This window comes from Triticum aestivum, chromosome 1A (assembly GCF_018294505.1).
Source record: "Triticum aestivum cultivar Chinese Spring chromosome 1A, IWGSC CS RefSeq v2.1, whole genome shotgun sequence".
NCBI classification, from domain to species: domain Eukaryota; kingdom Viridiplantae; phylum Streptophyta; class Magnoliopsida; order Poales; family Poaceae; genus Triticum; species Triticum aestivum.
The window spans coordinates 393453715-393460861 of NC_057794.1; the positions used below are offsets into that span (position 1 = coordinate 393453715).

A 7147-nucleotide genomic window follows, 5' to 3' on the forward strand; every position below is an offset into this window, starting at 1 on the left:
GCTGGGACGATCGAAGGATCGGACGTGCATGGCAGAAAACACTCAACGGACCGGCCTTGATAGACATAATGGGCCTCATACCCATTATTGTCCGGCCCATTGGCAACGAGGCCCGAAGGCTCCCGATCCAGCCCGGCCGCACCAAGCAGCTGAGCGAGCGCGGTCGCCCTCGTCGATCGAATCTCGGTCGCCGTGGCCTCCATGGCCGGCGCCGGCGGACGCACATTCCGGGACAACAACCTCCGTCCTTTCTTCCTCTTAACCGTAACCCACGCATCTGGTCGGATCAGATCAAACACAGTGAGCTTCGGCAAACATACCTTAGGTAAAGGTCCCTTCCATGGACGAAGCGCCGACGGCGCCGTCTTTCTATGCACGATCCGGCGAACAATCTCGATCTTCTCTCCATCGTGCAGCCCCTCACGAGCCAGATCGTCTCTGGGAACCACCTTGTCCACCGTGGTCGCTACTTCCTCTTCCGAGTAACCTGAATGAAAGAATTCACAGATTAGGTCCGACGGCGTAGGAGACGGCGGTGACTCCCCCGGCGGCTCCGCTCCATCCTCGTCCGCATCATCATCGTCAGATCCGGCGAGGGCCCAGAAGCGACCGCCCACCCGGCGGCGATCGCCGGCATCGGGCGGTGGCTCCACCGTCGGGCGCGGAGATCGCCCCGGATCGCCTCCCTGTCGCCTAACGGTCATGTGTCCTTCTGAGTACGTGCAGTTGCTCACTAAAAAGATACTTGGCAATGTAAATATATACTCACAGTGATAAATTACTCCCTCCATCCCAAAATAAGTTGAGGCACTTATTTTGAGACGGAGGGAGTAGTATATACATTACCACGCCAGGAGTATATGAGATGTCTATAACAACAACTAGTAAGTACGTGTAATGTCAGATACAGCCGCTGAACATGCAGAATTGAAGATATGAGCACTTAGGTACTACTCCCTCCGTCTCATATACTCCTGGTGTACTACTAGAACATGACAAAGTTTTAAGAGCTATTTCTTCTCAAAAGTTAGCATCGAGAATTACTGTATCAGCATTCCTGGGGTTAGAGGTTTTGTAAACAGCTTCAACATCATATGACATGCCTAAGCTGCAAAATCTATCAACTTCTGCACCCAGTATAATAAATAACAGTGTTCAGATAATTAGCGTCACAATAATGACTGACGGTAAAGGCGACGGCAGTTAACTGAAGCGCAATGAACAAGCTTCAGTTAACTGTTAAATTTGCCGACAGAGGAGCTGTGAGCGTCAACGTGAGCCGTTCGTTGATCAAGCGACTTCAATGGTAGCCATCCATTGAATCGTTTTCTTCGATCGACCGTCTCCTACCTGGACTGGAGTGGACTCTCCTTCACGTCGCATTGCCGGAGAAGACCCACTCCGCCGGGACGCCGGATTCCTCCTCCCTATCAACTCGGGCTATACAACTCCGACACCAACCCCCTACTCCAGGAACAGGGAGAAAGATGCTATAAAGGGTCAGCCGATCTCCTCAACTTCCTCCTCACATCGCACAGCGAGATCAAGGAACCAAGGATCGTTTACCCACTTTCCCAAGGAAAACAACTGAATCCAATCGAGACAAACGCGCGTCCCATCCCATGGCGAGCCAGGGCGACGCGAGCGGGAAGAAAGACTACTCCACGGCGATCCTGGAGAGGAAGAAGTCGCCGAACCGGCTGGTGGTCGACGAGGCGACCAACGACGAGAACTCCACCGTCGCCCTGCACCCGGACACCATGGACAGCCTCGAGCTCTTCCACGGCGACATCGTCCTGCTCAAGGGCAAGAAGCGAAAGGACACAATCTGCATTCTACTCCCAGACGAGCGTGAGGGGCGGCATGACGAGCGTGGAGTTCAAGGTTGTGGAGACCGACCCTGCCGAGTACTGCATCGTCGCCTCTAACACGGAGATATTCTGTGACGGCGAGCCTGTCAAGCGGGAGGATGAGGAGAGTCTCGACGACGTCGGCTACGACGATGTCGGTGGAGTCAGGAAGCAGATGGCCCAGATCAGAGAGCTGGTTGAGCTCCCGCTGCGCCACCCCAGCTGTTCAAGTGCATCGGTGTGAAGCCTCCAAAGGGTATCTTGCTGTATGGGCCACCTGGGACCGGCAAGACCCTCATTGCCAGAGCTGTGGCTAATGAAACATGCGCCTTCTTCTTCCTGATCAATGGCCCGGAGATCATGTCGAAGATGGCCGGAGAGAGCGAGAGCAACCTCAGGAAGGCGTTTGAAGAGGCCGAGAAGAATGCGCCGGCCATCATCTTCATCGACGAGATCGATTCCATAGCCCCAAAGAGAGACAAGACCAATGGAGAGGTCGAAAGGCGTATTGTCTCGCAGCTGCTCACTCTCATGGATGGGCTCAAGTCCCGCTCACATGTTATTGTCATGGGTGCTACCAACCGCCCGAACAGCATCGACCCTGCTCTCAGAAGGTTTGGCAGGTTTGACCGGGAGATCGACATTGGAGTCCCCGATGAAGTTGGGCGGCTTGAGGTTCTCCGGATTCACACCAAAAACATGAAGCTGGCTGAAGATGTTGAGCTGGAGCATGTCTCGAGGGACACTCACGGGTATGTCGGCGCTGATCTCGCCGCCCTTTGCACCGAGGCTGCTCTCCAGTGCATTCGCGAGAAGATGGATGTTATCGACCTCGAGGATGACACCATTGATGCGGAGATACTGAATTCTATGGCTGTCACGAACGACCATTTCAAGATTGCATTAGGGACAAGCAACCCTTCCGCCCTTCGTGAAACTGTCGTTGAAGTTCCAAATGTCTATTGGGAAGATGTCGGTGGTCTTGAGGGTGTCAAAAGGGAGCTGCAGGAGACCGTCCAGTATCCGGTGGAGTACCCTGAGAAGTTTGAGAAGTTTGGCATGTCTCTCTCCAAAGGTGTTCTGTTCTACGGCCCTCCGGGCTGCGGCAAGACCTTGTTGGCCAAGGCGATTGCTAACGAGTGCCAGGCTAACTTCATCAGCATCAAAGGACCGGAGCTGCTTACCATGTGGTTTGGTGAGAGCGAGGCCAATGTGCGTGAGATTTTCGACAAGGCAAGGCAGTCGGCACCATGTGTCCTCTTCTTCGATGAGCTTGACTCGATTGCCACCCAGAGAGGAAACAGTGTCGGCGATGCCAGAGGCGCCGCTGATAGAGTGCTGAATCAGCTTCTTACCGAAATGGACGGAATGAATGCCAAGAAAACTGTGTTCATTATCGGTGCCACCAACAGGCCAGACATCATAGACCCAGCCTTGCTTAGGCCTGGGCGCCTTGATCAGCTCATTTACATTCCTCTGCCTGATGTCGAATCAAGGCTCCAGATCTTCAGGGCCTGCCTTAGGAAGTCTCCTGTGGCCAAGGACGTTGACCTGAATGCACTCGCCAAATACACGCGAGGGTTCAGCGGCGCAGACATCACGGAAATCTGCCAGCGTGCGTGCAAATACGCCATCAGAGAGAACATTGAGAAGGACATGGAAAAGGAGAGGCGGCTGAAGGAAAACCCTGAAGCCATGGAGGAAGACGAGGTGGACGAGATCAAGGCTGCTCACTTCGAGGAGAGCATGAGGTATGCACGCCGGAGTGTGAGCGATGCTGATATTCGCAAATACCAGGCCTTTGCTCAGACGCTGCAGCAGTCCCGTGGTTTCGGTACCGAGTTCCGGTTCGTTGATCAGCCGGCGGCAGGCACTACCGCTGCGATAGATCCTTTCGCATCCTCTACCACGGCAGCTGAAGAAGATGATTTGTACAGTTAAATTATCTGTTGTCTCTTGAACTTACTGTATTATATTAGGAGTATGCATCTGTAAGACATAGGAAGATCAAGGCAGCTAAAGAAGATGATTTGTACAGTTAAATTGTCTGTTGTCTCTTGAACTTACTGTATTATATTAGGAGTATGCATCTGTAAGACATAGGAAGATCATGTAATCATATTTTTACGTGCGGTGTTGTGATGTATATATATATGCTGAAGTTTGAAGATTGTATCCTCCACCTAAAAGAAAGAAAAAAAACATTTCCTCTCGTCTCCTATTCGAGTCTGTGTGACAAGGATATATCCATTGGCCTGTGGTAAAGTTCTCTTGTTCTGTACAGGCCCCAGCAAAGGGTAATAGCAATTTAGCATTATATGTGATGCCATTTTTTCTTTGAAATGTACTAATTCGATTCCTTTATGTATCTAATAAACCTTCTGTCATATAATGCTAAATAAACCTTCTATCATACTGTACATTTTGTTGTTGCAATGAGTACCTCTACTGAGAAAATACCCCAGCCTCTCCAGAATGATGACAAATTAGTTCAGCATTACCTGAAAGTCTCTACAATGCACGAATATCAAAATTTTGGATTCTCTAACAAAGTAACCGAAATAATTTGCAAGGCAGTAGATTATTCATGTTGATATTAATTAGTTAGATATTCACATAAGATCCTTTGGCATCTGCTGTCGTGTCAGCAGAAGAAGACGATGATTTATACTACAGTTGAATTTTCTGTTGTGCCATGAACTTACTCTTAAGAAACACAAACCTTTGATGTCCTACTGTCTAGTGTCCACGAGTCGAGTCCAATCAGTGTGCCAGGTATTGGCATGTGGTAATTGTTGTCCCTGTAGATAGTACCTTTGCTGCTCCCTTAGATGCTCAGTATTGGCCTGTTTACTCCGATCCAGGTATTGGCCATGCTCTCAAGCTTTAACTTGGGAAGAAATTTTACCCCAGCTGTGATGGATTTTTGGTATGAGGTAGAGCAGATTGCCTCCAGCATTAACAAGGTCAATGGCATGGCTGCCCAGAAATATCTGGCAATATACCGACAGCGGATTTACTCAACCAACTCACTCTAGAAAATTATTAAATACATGCTCCTTCAGAAGTTGAGATTTCCCTCTGGCTAGTAAGTGGTACCTCATGGCAAAATGATGACCATGGACAATCTGAGAAGGGGAAACATGAATAAAGCAGAGGATCATGTCTTCTGTTCAGAAACTGAAACTGTGCATCTATCACCTACACACCTTTTCCTATTTCTGTCGTTCCTCCGTTCCTACGGCTTTTTATCTTCTATTCCGAACAGGGCCTTAGATATGTTTTCTCCGCTAGCTTACATTCAAATCGTTGTGCTATATGATCGGCCTATTAACCAACTGTGTTGCTGAAAACTCCCATCCATGACTTTTTCTGTATCTCCACAATTTAGTGCTTGTTTTGCTGTCATCCTGAATCTTCCACCAGACCAGAAAGGGTGACCGGACCGGGGCGCCATGTTCTATCCAGTTTTTAGTTTGAATTCCTCTAGATCTTGGGTGTGATGTGGCCTGTAAAGGTCATCAAGTTTGGATGCAAGTGGCAATGCAGGAAATGGAGAGAAAAATAGACTATGGGTGTGATTTTTGCTTGTTTTCTGGCGGAGGGCTTTCATCGACCTCAAGCAGTGCTCGTGCTTTAATCTCTACATTTTTGCTTGTTATCTGATTGATGCTTTGCACAACACATTGTATCCTTGTCCGTTTTATTTGTTGCTTTTTAAGTCGTTGAAATTTTATTTTGGCCGGTAGATGACTTTGTTAATTCAAAGTTGGATCTTGAACCTTAGTTCTAGTAGAAAATAAAAAAACAAATGCATATTACAACAGATAATAAACACAAAATACTATGAACTGCCTAGACCTATAGAGTTTGCAAACAGGAAAATGTCAAAGTGCGCACCGTCACGCACACAACCATTATGATTTGCATATTTGCAAAGCTCAGAGCACACTCCTCTCTCTTTTCGCCTCCTACTGCTACCCACCCATCATCTGTACCGAAGCCAGACCTAGGCCGCCGCTTCTCTTTCTCAGCCCTAGTGATAGGAACCGAGATCTTGAGCGCAAGCACACAAGATAATCAAGAGAACTGGGGAATCAGAGGAGATTTTGTATCACTCCCTTTGTCCGTCCTCCTCTGGCGCTCCCGCGGGCAGCAGGGGAGGAACCCTAGCCGCCGCCCGCCTCTCCTCCTCCCCCTCCCACTGGCGCCAGAGGGGGCCGGCGCCGGTGGCGGCGGGGTCTTCTCACCTCCACGCTCATCAGGGGCTGGCGCGGGCCGGCGATGATGGGCCAGGGAGCTGCGGTGCACGGGACGCAGCGGTGCGGTGGTGGTGGTTCGTGCTGGTGGTGGCGCCGGCGGCGGTGTGGGCTTCGGCCGACCTTGCGTGCGGCGGCCGTTGGCGGCGAGGGTGGTGGCGCTGGCTTGGGGCTGCCCCTCGGGGTCCCGACGTGGATGTGGGCTGCCACGGCGTGGTGGTGGCCCATGGCGGTGGTCTGGGTCGTTTCACGGCGGCGGCTGGACTTCTTCGGCGTCTGCCTGTCGGTGAGCGCCCTTATCGACCTTCGATTCATCTCCCTGTCGCTTGGGCGTTACCTTCATCGGAGGGTTGGTCCTCTCCCAGCTGCGGCCCATCACTCGTCTCGCGCCCGGCAACAGGACCGAGCTTGTCTCGCGCCCGGCAGCAGGACTGGACTCGTCTCGCGCCCGGCAGCAGGACCGAGCTTGTCTCGCGCCCGGCGGCAGGACCTGACTCATCTCGCGCCCGACAGCAGGACCTGACTCGTCTCGCGCCCGGCGGCAGGACGAGTCGATGGTGGCCAGTTTTGGCCGGCCTATTGGGCCTCGACGTTGGAGAATGCTCAGGGGTGCGAAAGGCGGTTCCTTTTCACTCGTCTCTTTGGTTGGGGTAGCGGTGGGTGGCGGGTGAGGTGGCATCGAGGTGCTGGATGCCGGGGCGGCGGCCCTGGTGGTGGTGTTGCGGTGCTCATGGGCAAAGCCCGTGGCTTGGTGCTGCCTGGCGGCCATGGCCGTGTGGGCGGCGTGGTAGTCAGGTTGTGACGTTCGGTGGTGGTGAATATTAGTCGGGGTGAAAACCTATTCTATCTTCCGACGGACCAGTGGTGGCGAAGTTCGTTCCCTTCTTGATGGCATCGTCGCGGCTCTCACTTCCCGTCGTGTTGCTCCAGGGGAAACCCCGACCCTTGGATCGGGCGGTGGCGGCGCTTCGGTGTCGTAACCTTCCTGTAGGCACCGCCTTGGAGCCCATGGTTCATCGTATGTAGCTTCTTCTCTTC

The 7147-nt window shown here is 51.9% G+C and overlaps 1 pseudogene; it reads left to right on the forward strand.

Annotated features, from left to right (window-relative positions):
• The first annotated feature begins 1542 nt into the window (after positions 1–1542).
• Positions 1543–3850, forward strand: LOC123137074 (cell division control protein 48 homolog D-like; annotated as a pseudogene).
• Positions 3851–7147: the final 3297 nt, after the last annotated feature.